Raw genomic sequence first — 26,612 nt, 5'->3', positions numbered from 1 at the left:
AACTAAGAGCGTTTCCTGGAACAATCAACCTCCACTTGGAGAGGTGACAGCCAACGAGGGCCGAGGTTACAGTTCACTGACTGCGGAAAAGTACAACGAGCACAGAAGGGAGAGCCCTTTCGGAGCAATGTCTAATCTACTGGGGAAGAGACGTGTTGCTTTATCTGCAGTGGTCAAAATGTTGTGCACACTGACAATTATCTACAAAAGCAAATTCTTAAGCCCACCTTTGCCCTAAATTCTCAATTTAAAAAAAAATGGAATAGCTGACACTTATGCACAGAATCTACTGAAGCCTTGTAAAGTATGTTCCAAAAACAATGACTTGGTTTATTTTGCAGTGATTGGATTTTTTGTAAATTTACATTTACAAAAAAATTAACATTAAAGAAAAGCTATTGGGTCTGTGACACTGCTGTTTTCGTACATGATAAAATTATGTTTTGGGACACTAGTATAGTGTCACGGGCGGTTGACAAAGGTCTCAAAGAAGTATTTCTGATTAGTTTAAAATTCAAGGTTTTGGGACTGAAGGAAGTTACCTGGTAACAGACTTCTTTTTGTACATCCATATTTCTTGCTGAGAGTTAGATGTGATTGATACCACACCTCATAATGCTTATGCATGTTCAATACGAGCTACAGCCAGAAGCCATACAGGCAGGAAACACCTAAGAAACGGTTTTCTGGCTGCAGCTGAACAGGCAGATAGTAACAGCAATAATATTTTTCATCCAAACCCCCGGACAACGGAGAAAACAAACCTATTTCTGTTCAGTTAAGGACATGAAACTACGCCTTTAAGAGGCCCCTTCTCCTCTTGCATTGGTAGCTGGGATGCTGGAGATGGCTGCCGTTGCTGAATTACTGCTAGCCACAGTATATATATTTAGCCCCGTCTTGTCACAGAAGTGTGCTGTGCTATGCTGACTGTTGCAGGCCTGACCAGAATAATACTCAGGAGTATACTTCTCCTGTGGCCTAATGGAAGTTTCCACTGCTGCTCCCAGACCAGGCTCCTTCACAATGCTGCTCAGTGTTACAGTAGAGAGAGAGAGAGAGAGAGAGAGAGAGAGAAGAAGGAATGGCGCCTCGCCAGACCATAATGTGGGTCATCCAATCTATAACAAAGTCCAATGGGCCAGCTCATTATTATCTGCAAATCTGTGGGCCAGTGTGAGTCTGCCAGTCACACTGGTGGAAACAGATCACAAGAATGGGCACATGCAATGGATTCTTAATTTGTAAAAGGAATAACATCGACTCCAACGATTATAGATTAAAGGTTTCACAATGGGGATCGTTTGGCAACAAATACACATGTATTCCCGTCACCCACACCTGGTTGGACGGTGCCCTTGAGGGAAACCAGCTGGATGTATCGCTCTAACAGAGTCTGCGCGGCATTTAGCGACAACTATGCAGACCGTCCAGGTCCGCATACTTTTAGGAGCTGCGCAAGAAAGAGGAAGAGAAAATCTTGGCCCGGATTTTGAAAGTGCATTTTTCAGCTTCTTTCGGAGGGCTGCAGCCAACGCGCTGGCCCTTTAAAATGCTGTAAAGTGTCATCTCACACGCACCCAACTTTGCTGAGTCATTGGGTTCAGACTGCTTTCGTAACCTCCACCCAGCAGGGCTTCTCATTGGCTTCGCTCTCCACACAGCACTCCACGTGGTTGGCTGCCAGCACTACTAATCAGTTTCTTTTCACCAGAGGCATTTCTTAAAGTGACAGAGGTGCCCCCCCCCCCCCCCCTCCCTCGTTTCTGATGTCTAGCTGTCCAAGAGAGGACTAGACCCAGGAAGCCCATTGAGGTTTAATTGCGAGGATTTTGAAAAGATAGAGGCTACACTACGGCGAGTGTGTTAAAATCTATATCAAATCTAAATATCTGAGGAAGACCATTCTGGAATAATAAGCTGACCTATAGTACTCTTTCACGATCTAGACCCTGTCTACATGTTTTTAAACAAACTGAACAATTGAATAAATTAGCCAAACATACCGTGTTATAGTTACCTGTTGCGTCTCATTTTACAAAAACAAAAGGTTGTGCTAACTTCTTTTACTAAAAATGATTGAGCGTCGCTTCCATGGACCGTGACACCTTGATCAGGATGGTTTCAGTAACATCCTCTGCAGACTGTCAGCGTTGAACCCTCTAACTTATGGCTTCAGGCATTTCATCAGCGCGAGTCCGCTCTCGCTCACTCGGAGAATAAAGTCCCCCCCCCCCCCACCTGTTGTAAGCGTGTGGCTGTGCATTGCCTTCTCTCTGTTACACTGCGGAGAGCCATTACCTGGCCTGGACACTTTCCAGATTGCTGCTGGACTGGCACAAGTTTTATGTGGTCCTACTCTGCAATTGAAGAAAGGCTGAAAATAGGAGAAAAGAAGAAAAAGAGCGGAGCGTGCATTTTATGCAAGACATATATAGATAAGAAAATATGCGGTTCCAACTAACCGGTTGTACTCGGGCACTTAAATCAGAACGTTCTACTTGAGTCTGTGCTGAGTGGTCACGAGAGACAAAGGAAGGTGCAGCTTCGTGTTTCCAATGGTACTTAAATGCGTCACACCTGAGGAAAAAGCACCACGGCTTGCTTACTCTGTGACGCTTGATACGTCTCTTCTAAAAAGGAAGAATGCCGCCTTCTCCATTGCTGCAATATAATACTGATGATTCACTCTGGTTCTGTAAGATAGCAGTGGAGGTACGCTGCCTCAACCACTTACTAAACAGTCATTTGCTTTAGCTCACATGCATCCGAAGCTCTGGAGAAGCGATTCAAACTGGTTACAGTATTGATGGGCTTTTACTAATTCACATATTAACACACTCTCTGAACTCTGTAATTCAATTACTGATGTGGAGATGATGTTAGTGAATGTTTAGGGGCACCAATGTTTCTTTAAATTACTTTAGATAGAGAGAATCCCACCGAGTACTGTAAGTGGTATGTGTAACACTTTTCAGCACACAAACAATAATATAGAAACAGCTACATAGCTGTATGGCAGCCTTGGAGTTATTTCATTCAATATCAGTAATTGTATTATTCATTTTAAAGCCATGCAGAGAAAGAGCAGCCGCCAAATTGCAGATGTGGTGCAACTCAGAGGCTACTGATTGCAAACTCTGATTACTAAACCAAATCTAGTCTGTTAGGACTGCAGTTCAAATTATATATCAGTTAATGTGTTATCACGTCATTCTGGATTCAAAAATTAATGAATTATACATTGGGCATTCTGTAAAAAGTGAATAAACAAAGTTTTTTTTAAAAGTCAAACGTCATATCTGAGGCACAACAAGGTTTTAGACGTTTAAATGAATATATTCACCGTGCTGCCGGAACACCATTGTTTGGGGGATTCAAGTGGGTACTCCATCTTAGTTTAAAATAAATTGTCAAAACATAGACTTTTGACTAACACCGACTGAGAACCTCAATGAAGTTTAACAGTTTCTAATGTAATTGTGAGTCGGTATAACCCTTGTGTTCCAGTTGTTTTGTCCCACCTTAAAATTCAAGCATCCAAAGTCACTACCGGTTCGGTTCAATTCATCCTTGCTCCATGTCTGCTTAAATGACTCCTGAAATGACTCCTGGGAACATTTAGTGGTTGGTCGTATCCTCCAATATATTGTTTGCAGGAAATACAATCTGATGATTTCCAGTGGTGCCCAACAAGCTGCATTATATGGAGATATTAAAAATCATTGCAGGTTTTTTGATGCTCTTATATCGTTCAACCTGGATCTATTTGAGGAGCCTTCGCATAAGTGAATTGCAGCCATCTCATGGTATGGATGAGACCCGAGGGGAGGGAGGACTGGTTTCTTGCGCCGATGTGCGCCTGTGGTGGATTCTTGCCCAGCGATGTGAATGCATCACCATGAATTGAGACAAGGAATGAAGGCTGTGTCACCGTGCTGAGGGAGCATTGTGTTGCTGCCTGTTTGATGTGTTACAAAAAATGGGTTGACAGGTTGTTGCCTGTGCTCTGCGTGACCGCTCTGTGTCTCAGCCAAAATATTGGTTGAACTGAGATGTTTTGAATGTCTTCGGACATGAACACGTACATGTACAGTGGACACATGCTCATACAAGTCAACATTCACACAACGCCTGTGTGTTCATGCTGTATACGAACTAGAACGTGGATCCATCTATTGACCCTCAAGCTTAAAATTATTTTTTCTATTTTGTGGCAATACATATAGCGTGGCTGACATGCACATCTACCACATTAAAAAGTAATGAGGAGGATCTGTTTCCTTTCATGCATGCATTGCAGTGGCTTGAGAAGACTTCAGGTGTCTTCAATTATGCAGAACCGGGCACTGCTTTTGAGTATCAAAAGACCCCCTACTCTCTGCTGTTCATACTCTGTTGCTGTACTGCATCCAGACAGGAGCTAATCCTCTCAACAGATAGATCAAATAAACTAAGTCATGTGCATTTTCATTTTACCCTGAATCCTCAAGAGAGCGGCTTCCACAGCTGGCAAGTAAATCTTTAATTATTTTCATAAATTCAATAGGGAAAATGAAATACCCTACCAAATGTGGAGTTGTAGTGACTTCAACACGCAAGCCTCCAATGGAGGTTGAGGCGAAACAAATACTCAATTTTTACTCCAAATTAAGTAAAGATGATGCATAGTGCGCTTTAAAACAGTTAAACATGCTTAGGTGTTCGGGTTCCACATGGACACACATAGATTTTTGGGGAACAGCACCATACTGTTGCATTAAGTAGTACAAGTGCAATGTTAATTTGTAACTTGTGTAATTTGTAATGTGTGACCCTAAAACGTATAACCTGGTTATAGTAAGTTATAGTAATAATATAATAATCTGACATTAGTCAAATAGAACTGAAAGTATGTGAATTAAACAGTTGGTGGTACACACAAGCTAAAATGTTTTTTTACAGGTGAAGTCACGAAGTTACATTGTAGTTAACATACTTCATTATTCCTGTTATTCATGATGATTTAACAGTCATACAGTATTATTATTATTATTATTATCTGTAACCTGCTAGTGCAGAAAAGTTCCCAACGCTTCACACATCCCGACATTTAATTGGTCACACCATAAACGCCTCTCATGGGCGGATGCAATCCCATTGGTCATTATTTCTAGCGCCCGCCTCATTCAATGCAAACGGTCGCGCTCTCATTGGTCAACGCACCCGATCGTCATCGTGCGTATACACCGGGCGTCAGCACTGGGTTTTTCCGGTCCGCCACCGATTGGCCGATGGTGGCGGGTGACGTCACGACCCAGCCAGCTGATCGGAGTGAGAAGCCGGTTTGAAGAGAGGAGTTTGATCGGAGAGAGAGACCGGGGAGGGAGCCCCGAGGAGCATCGAGCAGCACAGGGTGGGTCCGGCCAACCGGAAACTCAGATTGGACCGTTTTACAATTCTTTTTTAGGGGTTTTGAACGTTATCACCGGAGTGTACGTGACGTACAAGGCAGACAGCCGGGCTTTGGGTGAACTTGCGGGGCTTGCGCATATCGTCGAAACCACTGGAACTCTTAGGGGAAAAAAATGATTGAGACTTAAGGTGTGGCTGAGGGTTTTCTGTGGGGCTTCTGCGCTGAAAAAATGTCACAAAACGCGACTGTTTCTGCTCGAGGGTCCTGTCGGTTTAAAGACTCTGTATCTACCAACTGCTTTATAGATTCCGTGCAGTCATTTGATATTACATAACAAATGTAATGCCATCTTTATGTGCGCACCTTTTGGCTCACATCTCCCACATCAGTCACCTAGATGGTTTGGACTATTACGCAGTAAGTCGAGGATTCGTCTCTATTTTTGCTGCTTGGTAGGTCGATTCTGTTCCATAAGTGACATGTAACGGACGTGGCAACTTTACAGCAGGCAGCCGTGCCGAATGCCACAGGCGAACTGGGCGTGGGGGGGAGACGGTCCGAGCAGCGCCTCATATCCCTCACATCTCATCCCGGCACGGCACAAAATGCGCATGTTGGACGTTAGTGTGTCCGAACTGACAAGTGCCTCCGCGGAGCCGGTGGATTCATCTGGAATCAAAGTAAGTGGCGCCCGGCAAATCCATTTTGTAAACTTTTTTTTTTTTTTTTTCTTTCAGCGGAGGAGACATTTAAAGGCCGCAACAGAAGGCGTGCTGCGGTGTCATATCCAAGGTATTATTATTATGTTTTAACATGTCGTGTCATAATCATATTAATATGGACAGTGTCAGCTCGAATCAGAACAAACAGGGCGAGCCCTGTTTAAAACATGTATGTTCTGTATGTGTCAAGGATACAGCGCAAATAAATCGATGTAATGAAGACGAGGCGGGCGCGTCTTCACCGAGGCGAACGCAGGAGAATCAGAATCCAGCGGGGAAGGAGTTGGGTCTCTATCTACAGTAGACTGCTTTACTTGTCAAAGGATATCGAGCAGACACATTCCTCACTCGCGCGATACCACAATAACTCAAGTCATAATTGAGTGCACCGGCGGACTGACCCCTGTATAGTCTAATTAAGATAAGCTTTAAGTCGGAGAGGAGAGCAGATAGAGTGAATTCCTCAAGGCCCCACCCTTTGTAGCGCAGCATGGATGTGGAGAGTGTGCCCCCCCCCCCCTCCTCCTCCTCTTCCTCTTCCTCTGTCACTCCATGCTGCCATTCATTTCCATTTTTCATCTTATTTTATTCTAACCCCCCCCCTGCCCCCCCCCCCCCCCCACGCCCTCTAGGGTCTTCGGGCTCCTACAGTAGATCTACATGTCCCTTCATCAACTTTAGATCACGGCATCAGGATCCACTTGGAGGACTCCAGAGGAGTTAATGGTTGGAGGTAAGGCGGGGTTGGATTTCAGTCGACCTGTGGAATGCTCTACATTGCGCCTGTACAAAGACCAAAAAAAGATGACAACCGATGAATGTATTATTGTGACGTGTTGTAGTTTTGTTCATGTACTTTTATGCTTTCTAGTTTTTATCGTTTTTTTTCCTGCCTTTTTTTTAATGGCGCCCTGGTTACGGTGCTGTGCTGATCAACCTGTAGCGAGTTTAGACGCTGAAAGAACTAATTTTCTCCAGGGACAATGATTATGTAATCTGACAGGCCGTATTCAAGGCCCTCGAATATTTACTTACGCAATCTCAGTTTCAATACTTCAACGTTGAGGGAGATAATGGGTTAAAATACAACAACTTTTTGGAGCTCAGGTTTCAAAGCTCACATTCTTTGGTAGAAAGAAAGCCCAGTTATGATTCATAAAGGACTGGCTGCTGAGCTGCAACTCCCCGTCATGGCGTTCTGTTTAGCAACCGGTGGCCTTTCCCGCTTGCCTCCCATCCACGTCAGCCAAACGACAGCTCCGACCTTGTTGTCTCTGATCGTTGGCGTCAAAGCTCCTGATGGACAACCTGACCGTGCGCACAGCTCGGGCCAGTTCTGTTAGCCGATGACTTGCCTCCCCCCCCCCCCCCCCCCCCCGAGAATGTAGTTGTGAGGGATTTATTAGAGCTTCACATTAGTGCTGCTTTCCAAATGGCCTGCCCAGCACTGACGAGTTCCTCTTCCAATTCTACACGAGTGATCGAATAAAAGGGACTCTTTAGGCCGCAGATGCCCTGCCTGTTGGTTGTTCTGCTCCAACTTTGGCTTCCCCGCCACCTTCCCTTTCCTAAAGAGTCCCCAGCATGCTGTAATTACCCCCTCTCTGGGTATGAACAGCGAATTATACATGAGGCTTCAGGCCACTCAGAGTCTGGACCAGGGGACACATCTGGATTAGCAGGATTCCACTGTATGAATGCCTCGCCCTGGGTTGTATTTAAGAGAATTAACCTTGGCGGTAATAATGTCAGAGTCCCATCACCTCCAATGCAGGAATCAGTGTGTTGGGATTGGTTTCCCGTTTTAGGAGTGTGAAAATGTATTTTCCTAGGCCACTTTGACTATGGTTACAATGGCACATTATGTGTGTCCAAAGACTGGTCTACAAAAAAGAAGTGAAACTGTTTTGTTACGAGTCCAAATGAACTGTGTGAAATATGTGCCAGGTTGGTAGTTCGATCTAAATCAATCTCACTAAAAAAGGAAGTGAATCTGCAGTGACTGCATTCTTGCTATTAAAGAGGTCATTATGGTGGATCCGTGAAGAATTTAATGACGTAAAAAAAGTCTGTTGCCGTTCAGGTGACACCCGTATTCGGCACTAGGGATTGTACGGCATAGTGTCTCTCTCTCTTCTCCCTTTTGCCATCTCTTTGGAGTGTTTGCTTTATCCGGGCTCTGCTTGTTTAGCCACATTGAATTAACTATGCATGTGCTTGTTTAGGTGTGTGTGCGTGCGTGCGTGTGTGTTAGTAGCAAGGCGGCACAGTTAGTATCTACATGGCCAGATGTGATTAATAAGGCCGTAAAGCAGGGACGTCCATCGCTCCATTCCCCAGACACACACACACACACACACAGAAAGGGTAAGAGGGAAGAAAGATTGGTATCTGGTGTTTGCGTCAGTGATTTGGTGTCCCTGTGCCCTTTAATCTCGAGTCAAATGTCAAGTTATCCTGAAAGTCATTTTGAGTGCATGTGAACGCAAACAACTAGCCGGTCCATGTTTGAGTATTTGTCATACGTTAATGCAAATGTGTGACATTTTGAGACTTAACTTTCAAAGATCCCCACGCAGAGACCTGGAACCGTCTTTCTCTGTGAGAGTTACTGACGTGGATCGGAAGCCTACCTCGTAAAGACGCCTTTTGATGAGTCACTCCTCCTCTGCTAAATTAAGCTTATGTATGTCCGATCCATCAAACGACTCTGTGTAAGTGAGCAGGACTGAACATCGATTGTTATTGATGGCCAACCCAACGGGAGGATCTGCGGTGGAAATCCGGCGTAGCTGCAGTGAGGTTGCACATTTTAATGGCCACACCCGCAACGCCCCAGCTAAGCTTTCTCCACGCCTTGGGATAAATACAGCATTGTTTTTTTTTGAATATCTCAATGTTGCTTCTAACCTTTTGTTTACGGTTAAACGAGGATAACGAGTATAGAAATTGTTTGTGGGTTAAAAGGTTGCGACCGACGAAGCCACTTGGCAGGTGTCGCGGGACGGGGTGTGTATGGTATCGGCTGACGGTGGAACCGATGTACTCTGTGTCCTTCACGCACAGGATAAGGGTGTATTTCGCTGCGTGCAGTCTGAGATTTAGTCGGCGGCGGCCATCGCACGATTGTCCCAACGCGGTTGAATATGCCTCAACCAACTCAAGGGAGATTACCGCCACGCCTCAGCAGGGCTATGTGCGATTTTACCGGTCCCATACTCGCATGTGCAACACATGTTGCGCTTATGTGTGCCTGCCCACTGGAAAAATCCTCCTGGACCAACAAAACTTTGAAACTACGCAGGCACACTCACAGAGCCAGAGGTAGTAGCCTGAGGGAACAGACGTACAGAGAAAGGAATGGCAGCAAGGAAAGGAGGCTTAATGAAACACCGCTGTAGGCACAGCTTGGGTCTTCAATTCAGAGTTTTAGTGCTAGCGCCATGCAGGTACACTTGCGCTGTAGTCTGAGCACGGCCAAAGCGACGTTGAGATTATTTTAGGCTGCGGCACGCGCGTCTTTGGGGCCGGTTTCTGCAGGGCCAGCGGTGAGGAGAAGTGGGCCTCTCCGCAGACCGGCTGGAATGTGGACCATATGTAGCAGGCATGCCAGGAATGTAACTTAGCCTTGCTGAACTGACCAACCTAAGGACACCGAGTGAGGCAGGGATGAAGGGAAGGGAGAGCAAGGAAGATGATAATAAGAGGATGAAATGGATCACCTAGGGGTAAAAGGGAGATGGAGGAAAAATGAAAGCTCAGAAGATGATGGAGTGAAGTGATAAAAGGAATGGATTCACTAGACAAAAAGAATGTATTAAAGAAAAGTAGATGTGTATAACACCTAAAAATACCTCTTTTTTGTGGCTTGTATTTTCTAGATCAAGTCTTCTTCATCAGGCCAATGCAGACATAAAGATTTGAGGTGAGTAGAGGACTGTGTCTGTATTGTGTTATCAGTATTCTAACTACACTCGCCATCTTCTATTGTTGCCATGATATCTTCCTGCATGCGTCATACTGAGGAAAAATGTTCCTGATTGATGCAAATTAATGTGCAGCATTAGATTTTATTATTCTTTTCTGCCATCATTTCGAAATGTATGTTTTAGTTTGGTAAAAACAAGGAAACCTTTTGATTGCTATTTTTTTTTCGTTTTATCCAGATTTTATAGACTAAAAGGTTTAAAGCATTTAAAAATAATTGACAGACTAATAAAAAAGGAGTCGTCAGTCTATGGCCATATTTCTTTATTCTACTAATGTAGGTGTGTCTCGTTTTCTCATACTAACAAAAAAAAAACAGCAGGATAAAAAAAAGTATTATCTGTAGTATTCTACCCTTTATTCAGTCATTAAAGCTGTTTGCTATTAACAATGCGTTGTATCTAATGTAATACAGGATACATAACAGGGCGTGGGTTCCGTGGATGAAATGTGGTCACAGTGTTCTTCCAGCTCACTAACTCGGGGTGAATGTCTCGTCTCTGTTAGCTTAGCACACTGTGCTCTCAGGCCATCTGGGTACAGCTGGGGCCGGAGCGGCAGGAAACACACTCACTCACAGATACACACACTTAGACAAACATTCCTCTTTAGTCTAATATAAATAACCCAGCCATGTCCCCTACACACACACACACACACCCTGTTCAATGGAGTGTGACGAGCCTGTGTTTGAATGGCAGTTGACCTCCACCTGCCACGTTTTTTCTATTGACCGACCAAAATGTCATCAGCTGATCATTTCATCTTTGCGTCATTGCAATAGACGTCCTCCTCAATCTAATTAGAATTATCTCATTAGCTCATAGATGCGCCATGTGACATGTTACATCCCACGAATCGCACGCAAGCTTGTGACCGACATCGTCTCTAAATCTGACCACGCAACTTGGCACTTGGCATGTAGTCAACCAGTGGGTTCATATGAACAGTTTGTGGAGAAAATGAATTTAATTGGTCTATGGCGTGTTTCGACCCCGCCGACTTTTTTTTCCTCCTTGGGAGGATGAAGGGATAATTCTGAGGAATTTCAATGAAGAAACGCAGAAATACTCTACAGTTTGTACCACGCATTGGCAGCTGCCACTTCTTATTCATTTGCCCTAAAGGCACTTCCTGTCTCTCAGTACCCTAGCTACACTGCTCGTTAGAGGGGGAGCGTGACAAAGGACATCCCATATACAGAAGGAGAGTGCGCGAGGAAGGGAGGTAGGGAGGGAGGGAGGAGGAATTTTCAGCAGCATTTAGCCAGAGCAAGACATGGACCCAAACAAATGTATGAAGAGAGAAACAATGGTCTCTTTGACACACTTTGTCCCAGTGGTAGGAAGGGAGATGACAGCCAGAGGAAGCACACAAATCTTTTCTTTATGTTGGTCATCTTTACCCAGTGTTCACACCCCTACTTCCATCCCCCCGCTTCCATATCTCACTGTCTCCCGCCCCCCCTCCCCCTCCCCTGGGCTCAGTGATATTTTCCAAGGGAAAATGTCTTCTCTCTCTCTCTCTCTCCCTCTCTCTGTATATGTTTATGTGTGCCTGCATAGAAAATTGGACACTTGTGTCCTTCACGGGGAGCCTGTATCACACGCACACGCCCGTTGTTTGAGAATCATGCCGCGTCATTGTCTCACCTGTGTGGTTTTTGAACTCCAGAAGCAAGTTTTTTCTAATTTTCACTTCCTGAATATCAATGAGACAGACAACACACACCTTCATTCCCAAACACACGCGCACACACTATACTATTGCCGTGCTTTCCTGGCTCCAGATGCTCTGTTAAAAATCCAGTTCAATGCTTGGCAAGACATTACTTGGAGGGCCATTCCTGTTCCTCGATCCCACCTGCTGACTTTCTGTTCCAGTCCCTTAACTTCCTGAAACCAATACCAGCATGAACCGCCCTGCAGAATCGCCCATTTCAGGGTTGCCGCATGGAATGTTTATTTTTGACTATAGCATCTTTTTCTAGGCGTTCCTCTGCTTCACCCGTAACCCTCCATCTTATTCCCCAAGTGTTAAGAAAACCTCATTAGAGCACTTTAGGATTACTGTACTTGTCCTACCAAGTGAACAGCTGAACAAGACCAAACCTCCTTTGAGGAACACGTCCTACGGCAATTTATTCTGCCACTTCCAACTGTAACCGGCTTCAATTTTGAATTGTTAATTCATACCCGGACAAATAGAGATTATACAATATATGCAGAGGGCGAATGCATATGTGCAGTAACACACACGTGGCGTGAATTAGTGAACTTGATCTTTTATTAAACAGGGTGTGGCCTTTTTTTATACACGCATCTCCCCGTGCATGCATACGTTTCCTCGCTCATATACATTTCCCGAGGCATACCCTCCCACTCTTACAATGACCACTTCCAGCTTGCCTCTCCCATTGTGGTTATTTTGTGAAGAGAGCAGTGTGACTGATGAACCCACTGTGAGCGATAGTGTTAACGTGCCTCTCCGACACTCCAGCAATGTTACCTCATGTGTTTGTGCGTTGTGTCTCTTGAAATGCACGGCCCCGTTCCTCTCCCTAATCCCATTCAAGGCTGTAGGAGGAAAGCACTGACAGATATATTGATCCGCTCCTGACTTGAAAGCAATTTGTCCCGGCTTGGGTGAAGGGTTATCGGGGTTGGGTGTGCACTCAGGATCTAGTGCAGAACAACTGAGATTTGGACAATTGCACATAAATGAAGAACCAATCAGACTTTTTACCTTTAAATGAGTTAGTTATCCGAACCAATGTGGCCCCTTCCTCAGTTATTCATTCATAGAATCGGTCTTTACAGGTAAAGTAGAGATGGAGAACCTAATAAAGGATCCATTGCCAACAATGCGGGTCAAATGTGTTCTATTACTGCAATACCTAAACAGAGGAAAGAGTAACGCTGCGTTTGAAACAAATAAATATTGATAGATTAGACACATTAGATCTGTAATAATGCCGCTATCATCCCCAATACACAACAAGCATCCAAGATAATCCTGCCCATATAGATACTGTGGCATCATAACAACATTTAGAACATGCAAGTTTAATCTGAGTATGGCGGTTTAGTAGCCATGTTAGCTTTTAACTGTTTGCTCTTGCTGCAGGGGAATTCACTAACCCCAACCCACCCCACTGGAATCATACAAATCTCATAATACAGGCCGTACTGGGGGGGGCAGGATAAGAAATGGCATTCCTAGAGTTATTCATGGGGCTTCCCATTCTTTTGCGTGTGCCAAGTCATTCACTGCACGGCCCGCTGGGATATATTGTTGTTGGCCAACATTCACAGAGTTGATCTGTTCTCCATGCTCTGTGTTATCATAGTTCGACATCAGTCCAATTTACTGCGAAATATAACCACTTTAACCTCAGTGACAGCCGTGCCCCAAAACGAGTTCGGTTCCATTGGAAACCAGTGAGGGTGTTTCCCATACCCCAGTGAGAGCACTGTCTGTGAAGTCAAGTCACTCTCTTTATGAGGGTGTGTTGATACTTGGCTGTTTTGCAATGCGTCAGCAGCTTGTAGTTTATTTTTAAAGGTCTCGCAGTGACTTTGGTTCCAGTTTTACTTTAGTCAAACCTCACTTAAATTGTTGCATTCGCCCTCTTCCCCCATCACCACTCAACACACATTTTGGCCCAGCTTTTATACAATTACAAGTGTGTCCCAGGGCTTTGTCTTTTGCATTTAGAGTCTAAATAGATATATAGTCCATGTTTCTCGTAAGCAGACCAAAGAACTGAAATACACAAATACGGGTGTTTGCTTATTTGTGTGTGCACATTTTCTGCCTGTTGCTTAGGGTGGCTGCATTTGTCCTGGGAATCGCCAGGTCTGTGTAATGAATCACTCCTCTGGTACACTGTGTTCTCCACTGTGTGCGTGTATTTTGCCTGCTCAACATGTCGTGAGTAGAGAAAGAACATAGTTAAGAAGTAATCGGGGCTAAAAAATCATATTAAGAAAGGGAAGAATACTTCTACTGTAGCTCTCTCTGTTACGACAGGCACTGAAAACAGGTCCAACTTCATTATGTGTGGTATCCGAAAGAACAAACAATGTGCGCAATTAGTCGATGACGGGGATGTCAGTTTCCTTCCTTAAATTTACCCTTCAGCCTTGCATGTCCAGCCAGTATTGAGGAAAAAAAAGGAGCATTTCATGTTCCAGAGGAAGGTACGGTGGCAGCATGTGAAAATGAGCGTAGATTGCTGCTGATGCTAACTATTAACTCTGGATATATAAAGAAATATATTGATAACGACTAAAGTTGTCAAAATGTTATTTTTCCATCCTGCTGCAGGAAGGAGGCAAATCAGCTGAATGAACTGCCCTGAAGAGGTTTAACTTAACTCAATTCCTCACTGTGACATAGATAGTTATGCTGGCTTGGCTTAGCAAGTGATTCTATCAGAACCACTTAGTGCTTGTGACGTTGCACTTTATTTCTTGGTGTTGGTCATATGAGTTACTAGGTTGTTCTATTTGGCCACAGAGAGGCGGGTTGGTTTTATTGTTTGTCCCGTTGCCGCTATGGCACCAGTCACTGGTTTGTTTTATCGTAGCGGTGCGGGTCTCTGACCTTGTCGATGTTTGCTGTTCTCTTTCAATCATCTTTTACGGCCCCTTATTCTTCATAGGCCTGCTTCTCTCTCCGTACAACTGTAATTTTCAGTTCGAATAAAATCAGATGAACACCAGAAGAAACATATGTCTTCATTCCTAACGAAGGTGCCTCTTTACAAATTTGCGTAGTTAGTACAATAAGAGAAAACTTTTCCCCGGATCTCATCTCCAATATGACCCACCCACAATGGATCCCTCTGGATTCAGTGCAAGATCAGAGCCCCCTGTCCATTCAGAACGTTTGTGCGCGAGGATCATTTGGACACATTGAGAGAGAGAGAGTGTGTGTGTTCCTCTGTAGACCAGGGCTTTCCACTGTTGCTCGGAGCAGCGCGGGGTTCACCGGGTTTTACAAGGGTTGCTGGGTTCTCAGTGCTGCCGAGAGCAAGTTTGCCCAAAGTCCTGTCCTTGAACTGTGTACGAATATGCTGTTAGGGAAAGGCTTTTCAAAGGCTGAGTGACTGCAATAGTCCCGGCCAGCTGAATGGAAGCCAGGCGAGAATCATCCCGGGCTACTTGCAAGCCTTACACAGAGGCCAGCGGAAAGGCGGCATTAAAGTGGGACTTCACACAAAGCGTTTTCTTGTCACTTTAAATCTTTAACACAGGCCTTGGTTAAACGTGTAGTTTCTCTTTGAGGTTCATCCTTCCAAAAAAATGTCCGGATAGAAATTGTGTGTGGGTTTGCTAAAGTGAAATAACAAAAAATAGTTGACTTGTTGTTGAAGTAATGAAGTGAACACACCCAAAATGATTGGTGAAAAAAAAAAAAAAACCTTTATTCAGCCTGGTATGGCTGCTGTAAACTGCACTGCCCCACAGGAAAAGAGCTGTTTTTAATCAGGAATTCCAGGTGGTGACCAGAGACTAAGCTAGCTATCTAGCTAAAGAGAATGCTAAAACAGTTAGCTCCAAGTCTCATGATGCTAGCCACACACACACACACACACACACACAGCTTGTTTAAATGTGTTTGCACGCGCGTAAACCGCAGTATTCTCAAGTAAGGACAAAAGAATGTAATAAAAGTTTTCCTGTCTGGTATTTCCGTCCCTGCCTCCTCACATCTCTCCCACAACACGTTCCCTCTAAAACCAACCCATGAAGAAGGAGCGTGTGTTTGTGTGCCAAGCTTCTACCAGCATGGCAATGTGGAAGCGCCTTAAGATGGAGCACAAGTGATGGCTGCTAAATGCTGCCTCCCCCAAAAAAAATAAAAAAAATCCAACTGCATAGAATTCAATTGAAAAGGTCCTTGGTTGCCTTCCCTGGAACTACAAAGTCATTACATTGCATAATATTAGTGCCGGGAGTTTGTTTAGGGGTTGTGTTTTATTTGTGTGTCGCCGGCAGGCTGCAAATTTAAATTTAGTTTTTTTTTCTTCAAGTGGTGTTGTGCACAAGTGGATGTTGGGTATATAGTGCTCGTTGGCTGACCTACAGCAGTTCTTCACTGGCAAGCTTTATGTCCTCATCTACCAGCTAAAGCTGCCAGCTGAAGAACTGTTGTGGTCGGCCCTTTCCCGCATTGAAGACCCGTCCATCCCATTGAGTGACATGGGGAAAACGACTCAAACACAAGCCTAAGTGAATAAGCACAGCGTTCCCTGTTTGGAAACCCTGTTACTTATGCGGCACGTTCATGTGTTGAGATTCATACCATGACACCTGCCGTATTATGTAACAAAAGCATTGCATCGTGGGAGAGCGCAATTGTCTGCTATTTGGAGTGTGGTTTAATTTCAGTTTGGTGTAGCTTTGTAAGGGTTAAGTTACCATAATGCTGCTGTACACTGTTGGAACAAATGTGTGTTTCACCATTTCTTTCCAGATTTCAGTTTTACAACTCCAAATTGGTTTAAAAAAAAAAAAAAAACAGCATCTGAAATGCCTTGAAATTCTTCTGAAGATAATCTCTTTAGTGTTGGAGCACAAACCTCCAAATTCAGAAGCTGTCACACAAATGCTGTTGGTTGAAAGGACCAGTCAACACATGACAGACAGATATCTCGTCGTAACGCAAACTTCAAGAGAAGCGGGCAGTGTTCAGAGCAGGATATGAGAGCAAACGTGTCCCTTTTTTTTTAAAAGCTAACAGCCAGAGACGAACAGAGGGAAGGAATGTTTCGAGGCTTTAACAAAACCAGATGCCCCGGCTTACACTCACACACATGGTCTCTGTTGCCTTCTCTCGCTCCTCAAGCTCTCACTTAACACCGCAGATGGAAGCAAGAACTGGGCAGGACTCCCTCCTCGGCCTGCCTGAAGTGCATCGTCTTCTTTACCGATCTCCTTATCTTCTCTGCCTATCCGTCTGCTCCTCATTCCCTCTCTGTTCTCATGCTCGGCCCGGCCTCTTCCGAGGCGCCTACAGATCCTCCCCTCACTCCAGCGACACCGCCACAAAAACAGGAAACACCAACACGGGATTATTCCAGTGTCTGTCCTGCACATCCTCCTCAGGTAGCACAGCCAATACCTGCTCTAATGCGCCACTCCAGTCCAAACAAGGGTCACCCTTGATCTCGTGTAGGTTCGTTTCAGGCCAGTGACTCAGGTGCCTGATCCGTCTTGCCTGTGACTGCATTAAGACACTGTGCAAGGAGGGATCCACCTGACCCCAGGGGACGGGGCTTTTTTTTTTTTGCTTTCCTGTAGTACACATTTGAAATCACATGTTTTTGTGTGTGTGCATCCACCCCTCTCTCCCAGCCAGATATCTCAGTAGATCTAGGTGGCCTGTACCTGTGCCTGTGCCAGCTGCTGTGCCAGCTGTGAAGGGTGAGCAAACAGCACAGCTTCATAAAAAAAGATGAACAGACAGCTGCTGCAAACGGTGAGACGGAGGAGTATCATCAAAAGGAGTCAACCGTCACAACATCAGTCATAATATTTGGCTTATTTTAGTTTTCACCGCATAATTTATTGATTTAAGGCGGTGTGATGTGTACTATGCTGCAGTCACATTAAATGTCTGAATAAAAAGTTTGTTTGGTCTTCATCCATTTTTGGCTTTTGTATCATCTCACATTAACAGATTAATAAAACAATGAGTTGCAATGTATTAAGACAACATTAGGATCCTTCATCCTTCTTATGAAACTCGACATTTAATTTTAGAGACATGGGACAAAATGTCAAACCCATGAAGCGTTTCTCATTTACAATTTGCCATTTTGTTCTTTTTTTTTTCCAACTGATTACTGTGCTTTTTAGAAATCTGAGATCCACGGTGTGTAACAGGCTTCTGAAATCATCAATACTCGAGCACATGTACACTGAACAGAAGCCTAAAGTAAATCTATGTGTGAGGCAACAACAAATTCACCTGGATAATAGGTAACATACATGTACTGTATGTCAGATAGATTTTATTTATGGAACTGATCATTTTTCCAAAATGGCCTCAAACAATGAAACCATAGTTAGAAGTTGCGAAGAGTAGGACCGTTTCACTGTTTTGATCAGCAGGCCCTGTGCAGGTGGTTATTGTGTTGATTGTATTTACTCTCATGCTAACTTTTGCCACAGCATGTATCATTTGAATAAATAAGACATTTTAAATCTGTGGTTCACATGTGTTCTATATTCTACATTCATTGCATTGGACGGTGGGAGCTGAACTACAGTGCATAAGTGCACCAGGCTAATGGACCGTTTCATTGTACAGCCAGAAGGAAGCAAAGCAATAAGCCTCTTTTAAGGTGTGAGCTTCTCTGTGAGTAATGACAGCGAGCCCTCACTGAAGTCATCTACTGCATCTGAAGAAAAAAAAACGTTGATGTTTTTTCTGAGAAACTGCACACATACACACACACCATACTAACAGAATGTCAATTGCAGGTTAATATTAATGATGGCTCTAATGAGTGTAGCAAGAAGCTCTATCACGGAGATAGTCGTACTGCGACTAGAGATAATTATTGTTATTGGTTACACCTGTGCTTTTCATGCTGTGACATGGAAAATGACTGCAGTGCTAAGTGACGTTTTTAGGGATTTATTTATTTATTCACTTTTGCAGCGACAATGCACAGGAATAAACAGTTGTGCTGTATTTGAGGCCAAGAGGCTAATTTCCATTCGCTGTCGCCGGCCAGATGTTTTGAAGTCAGCCTAAACTAACAAAATCTCGAAAGGAAATGGGGTTAGAATTCATAGACAAACTGAAAACAGACAAAACCAATACACAGCAAAAGAAAAGACATGAGAAGACATAACTGGCTGCAGCGTGCATCAGGCAGAACATACCCACCTACACTACAAGCACATGCACAGCAAAGCACAAACAACACACAGAGAAGAAAAAGAAAAAGACTGAACGAGACAAATGCACGTATATAAGTGAAGGACAGACAGCTCATCAATCCTCGCACGCCTGATTGGCAACAAGCCAGTCCCTCAGGGTTGCACTGGAAGGTTGTGTACGTGTTTTGTGCGCGTACGGGTGCTTCCACGAGTGAGCTGCCGTCACAGAGGAAGTTGATTTGCTAAACAAGCTTAACCAATGTGAAATAACACAGACTTAGCGAGCCTGCTGCTTTCACTACTTTGTTTAAAAAAAATCCCAAAGCAAAGGCAGAGCCATACCATGTTAAATTTAAAAACACACATTAGTGAATTTAATGTGGTTCCCCCGACTCAGGATGTGGTGTTTGGTGAGAACAATGCAGTGACCGTGACTTTTGTCTTTTTTTATCCACTGTTTTAAGGACTTGTTTATGGAAAATGTGAATGGATTTTAATGTTGTGCCCAGCTGAAGGTTAGTTACAGCAGCAACAGCTCAGCCCACTATGATCTGTCTTAGTTGTTGAGATTGTGCTTAAGCTTAAGGAGTGATAAGAAAGCCTGAAAAAATAAGTACTTTATTTATTTTATCAGTAAAGACAAAATTAAGTAAATCAAATATATAAGTAGCCTGTTAAAAGACAATCAATCTTAATTCTTTCAATAGATTGTTTTGATTTTAGATGTTCAGATCTTTACGACATGAATTTGACTTTATCAATAAAGCAATTCCAAAGCCAAATTAAAGTTGGAACTTCAGACTTACAGAAGTGAGTTTGGTCTTTATTTCTAAATACTTTAAATGTCATCAGGGCCTTTAGAAGTCAAAAGTCAGAGCGTTGCATGAATGCATAAGACTGAGCGAGGCAGTTTTCCCTCCAGGGATCGGGTTGCCGGTGCCCTTTGGAATATGTAACACCAGTCACATCTTTGCTCAGCATGCGTAGTCGTCAGGCCGTTGACTTTGACTCCTGGCTGTTAGTAGATTAACTTCATCTGCTCAAGTTCCTCCGACTCCCCGCCAGTACGGTCGCAGAGACTTCCTGCGGTCTTTTCAAGAAGACAAATCTAACTGCGCCCTCCTGTCTGCTGTTGCCATATCCTCATACGAGATCCTATCGAAGTTCCTTTTCCCTTCCCTGTCTCATAGTGCTGCTTTCAATTTAATGGTTAATGGACGTCAGTAGAACAAAGCGCTAATGCACAAGCTACACATATCCTAGATCCTAAATACGGTCACAAGAAAACTGTGTGTGTGTCAATGAATAAATTGCACATTAGCAGTGGGTGTTTGTACTCTGTTGCACAGTCCAAGTTTACCTTGTAAGCCGAAGCAGGAAGAAGCTCCCAGTCCAGACCTGAAGAGGTTTACAACCTCCACTAAATTCTCCCCTGTGGGTGAAATGATGCGAAAGCTTCTTAGCAGATTATCCCTGCCTGGATGGCAGCTGGCAGCGACATCTTTGGGACTGCACCTGACTCAGTACTGGGGATGACGCAACAGCAGCGCTCTTCACTGCGCGCTCACACAATCCTTCATGACCTTTAGCCCCCCGAGGGAAAAGTGCATCTTGTGGTCTTAAGCAGGCCGGAACTACTAATGACAAGAGTAAGGATAGCAGGATAATTCATTAATCTGTTGATGGATGTGTTTAATACGGTGGCCGAGAAGGTTCAGACAAATACAAAAGCCACATCACAACCGCAAATGCCACAACACAACACGAACGCCGCAACACGAAAATACAAAAGCCACATCACAACCGCAAATGCAACAACGCAACACGAACGGCGCAACACAACACGAAAGCGAAAACGGAAGTAGCTGCCCACGGGAGCGAGCGTATTTTGGAGGAACGCCCACGGGAGCGAGCGTATTTTGGAGGAACGGAGCTGGAGGATGCCAGATCGTTTAAGAAGTAAGTGAAACATGATTCCTTACTTTAACTGTAGCCGCAAGGAATCATGTTTCACTTACTTCTTAAACGATCTGGCATCCTCCAGCTCCGGTGTTACGTGCCGACTGGTTTTTGAACCTACTGGTTTGGCTACGCGTGCGTGTTTGTTTTGCTCCGACAGAGGCAGATGTTGTCTGCCTCGGTCACCTGATCCGTCACACATTCGCAAACATATTGCTGAAAATGTTCAAAATGCATCCCATATCCAATGCAGCGATTATGATTGTATAAGTGAGCACTACATCACTGCCACGTATAAAGAAATAAATAAAAGAACATACGTTTATTAAAAGATCGCCACAACCTGGATTCGAACCCGCAGTCGAGCAAAATAGCAAAACTTTATAAGACGGCGGCGCTACGCCTTCGGCCAACCGAGCTGTCAAATGCCGCTACTGATTTCACTACTTATCATGAAATTGCAAATCGTCAGTGGCAAGAACATCTTTTGGTTCAGGGTGAGCCAAGACAACTGGTTTTTGGTGGCGTAGCGTGAAATACATAGTTCTGTCAGGTTTTCTAGCACATTGCCCAAGTAGGATTACTCTCTTAAGAACATCTAAACGCGTAGCCAAACCAGTAGGTTCAAAAACCAGTCGGCACGTAACAACGGAGCTGGAGGATGCCAGATCGTTTAAGAAGTAAGTGAAACATGATTCCTTGCGGCTACAGTTAAAGTAAGGAATTATGTTTCACTTACTTCTTAAACGATCTGGCATCCTCCAGCTCCGTTCCTCCAAAATACGCTCGCTCCCGTGGGCGTTCCTCCAAAATACGCTCGCTCCGGTGGGCAGCTACTTCCGTTTTCGCTTTCGTGTTGTCTTGCGCCGTTCGTGTTGCGTTGTTGCATTTGCGGTTGTGATGTGGCTTTTGTATTTTCGTGTTGCGGCGTTCGTGTTGTGTTGTGGCATTTGCGGTTGTGTTGTTGCTTTTGTATTTGTCTGAACCTTCTCGGCCACCGTAGTTTAAGATTGTTTAATCCATGTTCAACCTTACATTCTACTCAACACGTTTTAGAAATGCTGTCTTATTAAATAACTCAATTGGTGTTTTTTGTATTTGTTTTATATTTCTGGTTTATTGACAAAATTGACAAAAATATATTTTCTTGTCAGCTTGGTTGATGTCTTCCTGGACAGCAGCACCCTTGGGTCGAATAATCCAATCGCTATATATTTTGTATCAATAAAATGTAACCATATTATAAAGGACAATGGGTGTGTCAAACCGTATAGTGAAGGGTGAATTCCATAATGTGAAAATACTGTCCAGCGCCACCTCTCTGTCAGCTACATTATCTATGAAGTCCTAACTGTACACAATCTTGACCAAATGTAGTATGTTTTAAGATATAAAAAGAATTGATTCTATTGATCTACGGCAGCCAATTTAAAATAAGGGGAAGTTACTTTGTCCATTTGTGTCAAGCTGGTTATTTGCACTTAAATTAGGTCCAGGTACAAGTAGAAGAACCGTCTGCAGAGTTCATTTGGATGAGAGTCCAGGTCACATCATCACGTAACCAGAACCTATTTCTCCAATAAAATCCATGACCTATCACAGAGTTTTAATATAATGAATACTTCAATTCTGAGCTTTTTCCAAGGGGAATTTCAGCAGCAGATAGTTTGCTGAAGTTAGGAAAAAACTTTGATTTGTTTTCGGCTGATTTAGAGTAAACTATGGTGCTCGGAGCGGTTGGAAAACTTCATTCATTCATTTTAGGGGCCATAACACAACCCACAAAGCTAAATTTACCAAACGTCACTCTCTAGACGACAGCTGTGGTCTTTAAAAATTTGACAAATATGGTGTTTTTTAACATTTATTTATAACTTTGTCAATTGAAGCTCTGTCACGATCCAACTGTAGAGAAGGGACCCTGGCCTCCAAAGAAATTCACAAAGCCACAATGGTAATAACTTAAATACGGTTTCATGGAACAGTTCACTAATTGTTCAGAAAATGTGAACAATTCAAAATAATGATGTCTGTCTAAAGTCAGAAACCACTTTATAATGGATATAGAAAGAAATAGTGAAATGTGGAAAATAATCTGCAACTCTCATGAGAATTGAATGTCAGCGGCTGAAATGTTGTGTTCTGGCCGTTGAACGTAATGAAAGAGTCAAAAACTGTGTGATTCTTGTCATATTTAACTGTGCAATGGGTATGCTCATGAATCATATCTGAACCTGGACCACATTACCGGCAAACATCTCAGCCCAAAAACGCTGAGCCTTCATATAAACTAAATAGAGGTAAAAATGGTAAAATCCAACCAGAGGGGAAAAGAAGGATACATTTAGCAGAGGTTGGATTTTGCAACAAAAACCTTGTACCCCTCCATTTCTAATATAGGAGTTGTCTAATTATATATCAAAGATGAAAATGTAATTCTAATATTGCACCAAAAAGTGTATAACAGAGTTAAAAACAGAGTACCGGCAGGGATTGAGAAATGATGCATCGTAGCACCCACCCACCAGTAACTACTCGCTTGACCCAGAACACGTCCCGCCTCATAGAAAGGGCCCAGATACCCGCGATGTGTTCTACACATTGCAGGCTCCTAAAATAGACAGCAGTTTTCAGATAGGTGGGCTTGGATTCGAAAGCGAGATAAAGTGTGAAAGTGAGGGAGTGGGACGCTAGTGTAGATAGTGTATAAAAAAAAAAAGAAGCAGTGGAGCACTGGTTTTGTCTGCAATGTGCTGCATTCCCTCATAATTCCCATGCAGTCTAGTGGTCTTCAGCGAGGGGGGAATGTCATGTGATTCAGCGGTGGCCAGACCAACTCGCTAAACCCGTCTTGACGGGCGCTAACATACAGTAACATGCAGTACGGTATCTCACAATGCTCACAGTGCAGCGCTGGGGAAAACACGACCCCTGCGATGGGTTCACCTCGAGTCCACGTAATAAAGCAGAACACGGAGGCCCATACATGTCTATACGCCCGGAGCAGGGCCGCGGGGAGCGCGGGCTTACCCAACGGAGTTATAAATAACCCAACGGCCGTCACCTTAAGACGGTTTTGTCTGAGTGGAGGGCGCTCAGAGTTCAATGTAACCTGACAACTTAATCCCTTGTAAGAAAGAGAGAGGCAGGCCTGTCTGGGATTTCCAAGCTACTGTTACTTATTAGCACTTTGAGGGGGGGGGACAGCATATGCTCTTGTTTGGACACAGTTCAGCATGTTACATACGTGCACATTAGCTGGGAAGCAAACCGACACACATTGTTCTGCTGTACTTTTCCTCTCACCAAAAGTACAGTGGTTGTGCTTTTTTTGGCTTTCTTGGGAAGGGGGGGGGGGATTTGAGCAAAACTCTGAGGAACAGATTCTCGCTAAAATGAGGATACCTGGTCCACCTTGAGGGAGCCGAGGCAACGGAATCGTGGTTCATGCTGAATAAATAGACAGATGAAAGGCACTCAGAAGACAACGGTGAAGCCAAATGAAATGCGTTTTAGGTCATTGTGTAACAGATCACAGCTGATATCGAGATGCGTGTCGTTCCGGTTGAAATGGTGCATTTTGAATGCAAGATTATATATTTTCAAGGAATCAGTTATCAAAAGATGTATCACCAGTTGGTGAACATGAATCCAACATAAATGTGAGCCCCGCTAGTTGAAAACACAAAATGGTGAAACAGTTTATATCCAGAGGGTTAAATGGGAAGCTTGATGCTACATGAGAGCGGTACCAACCAACCCAATAGAGATAGATATTACAGTCTTCTATGTTTTTGTTCTGCTAACTGCGTGTAGACCGCCTCCGAGCTTCCTCTAGTTTTACTCACGTGAAGAAGGTGAAGCTGAACCCACCCTGTGGTGTCACGCTTTGGATGCATGCCAATAGCCTGAGGCAGCGTTGAGGTGTTTTAAGCAGCAGGGTTCAGCGACTGTAACCAGCAATTTATTTTCTTATGAGAAAACGGAAAGAAATAAAAAGATGAAGGGAGGGGATGAAGGAAGGATGGACGTAAAATGCCTTCACTTTGACAGGATGGATTGTCATCTAATACATGTGGCCGTGCAATTCTCACCAGGTCTTTGGGTTTGGCAATAAGTCAAGCATCACGCTGGATCCCGTAGGTGCTCATCCGGACATTCATACATGTCGGATAGAAGCACAGGTATCGTAAGCTGATAATGCTTATAGCCAAATAGCTACAGGCTGAGATTTAGTACTGTAATGCAGAAGCCTCCCACCCAACCAACCTCAGCTGTCCCTACTAGAGAAACTGTCAATAACGTCGTACAGCAATTTCACGTGTGTTATATGCGTCAAATCGTGATTTGTTACACATCAGCTCTCGTGAATTGACTTTCAAAAAGAGGCCGTGGTGCTTTGGGAAGTGATGCCGGTGTGGTCTATGCAGCACCCATGTGGGAGCAGTGCGACTTTTGAGTCTAGCTGTATGCACTGGAATGGGTGTGTGTGTGTGTGTATGTGTGTATGAGCATGTGTGTTTGTGTTTGTGTATCTGGGAGTGTCCCTCTCTGTGTGCATCTCACGCACACTTGAGGAAATTGTCAATAGTTGCTGGTCCACATTAAAGCCAACTCCCCCGAGGGCTCGCTGACTGTCTCCAGTCAAACGCCCGACGGATTCACTTCCTGCTCCGGTTAGAAGGCGACGTCGCATCTGATGTACGGCTTTTGACTGGGTAACGTTTCCCGGCGGAGACTTCCAAGTTCACTGGGTTTGTGTTCAGTCACGCTCGGTGTAACAGGCTGAGATTGGTGCATTATTCACATAACTTGGTTGAGCTCGGGAGCACCACAGCAAATGCAGCCTTCTCTTGAAGCTGTATGGAGCTAAATCGGACTAAAGGGTGCAGATGTGAATCTAGTGGTTGCACAGTTCAGAGAGAACATGATACTGGTTTCTGTGTCTGCCAGCAGTGGATTCAAAAATATGTCATTTGATATTTGATCATAGAGGCCAAACCCGACCCCTCAGCTGAGCTTTTTATACGTATAACATCACTCTCTATGTATGTATCCGTAGCTTCATCCATCTGTTACCAAACAGGTACTGGGCCAGGTGAAGTGTATTGAGGTCAGACAGGATGGACGCTGAACACCACACGTTTAATCTGTCAATTGGACCAGGTCACGGGATTAGACCGGCTTGTTGGGGGAAATACTCAGGTCGATCCTGTCACTCTCTGTTGGCTGCACTTCAATCATATTCAGTATCCGATTTCCCCCCTTTCTTATCAACACTGCAGGCCGGGTCAGATAAGCTCAATACCTCACTGTTGCATGGCCTGATCACTCCACACAGGCAGGATTATTAATATTCTAAATGTTTAAAGTAGAATACACAAGACCGTAGGAGAGGTGGTACAAAGAAATGTCTCTTTGTATAAAGGTCACGTAGGTCAAAAGGGTGCATCAACTAAGGGTCGTTGAGGTTAGAATTCTGGATTTCCCATGAATTGTACTCAAATTCACTTCATACAGAGCAGTGAAGGCCTGACGCTTGACCTTTTGACCGGTTGATTCTATCGTTTGTCATTCAGGTGGCAAACAGGGGGATCTGGATGTCTTAGTAGATCTCCTTATATCCCCTTATAGTGTCATGAACTCTAA

At 44.0% G+C, this 26,612-nt stretch overlaps 1 long non-coding RNA gene across 2 annotated transcripts; it reads left to right on the top strand.

The window, feature by feature from the left end:
• The first annotated feature begins 5,285 nt into the window (after positions 1-5,285).
• On the top strand, positions 5,286-18,501 carry LOC134126977 (uncharacterized). 2 transcript variants are annotated; one of them, XR_009955912.1, is made up of 5 exons: positions 5,286-5,395; positions 6,133-6,187; positions 6,750-6,850; positions 9,999-10,042; positions 17,473-18,501. It is a non-coding gene; the product is annotated as an uncharacterized LOC134126977 (long non-coding RNA). The 2 variants fall into 2 exon arrangements; XR_009955911.1 differs by lacking the exon at positions 17,473-18,501 and having other exon boundaries at positions 9,999-14,424.
• Positions 18,502-26,612: the final 8,111 nt, after the last annotated feature.

This window comes from Pungitius pungitius, chromosome 3 (genome assembly GCF_949316345.1).
Source record: "Pungitius pungitius chromosome 3, fPunPun2.1, whole genome shotgun sequence".
Taxonomy (NCBI): domain Eukaryota; kingdom Metazoa; phylum Chordata; class Actinopteri; order Perciformes; family Gasterosteidae; genus Pungitius; species Pungitius pungitius.
This window is presented reverse-complemented; position numbering and strand designations above follow the sequence as displayed.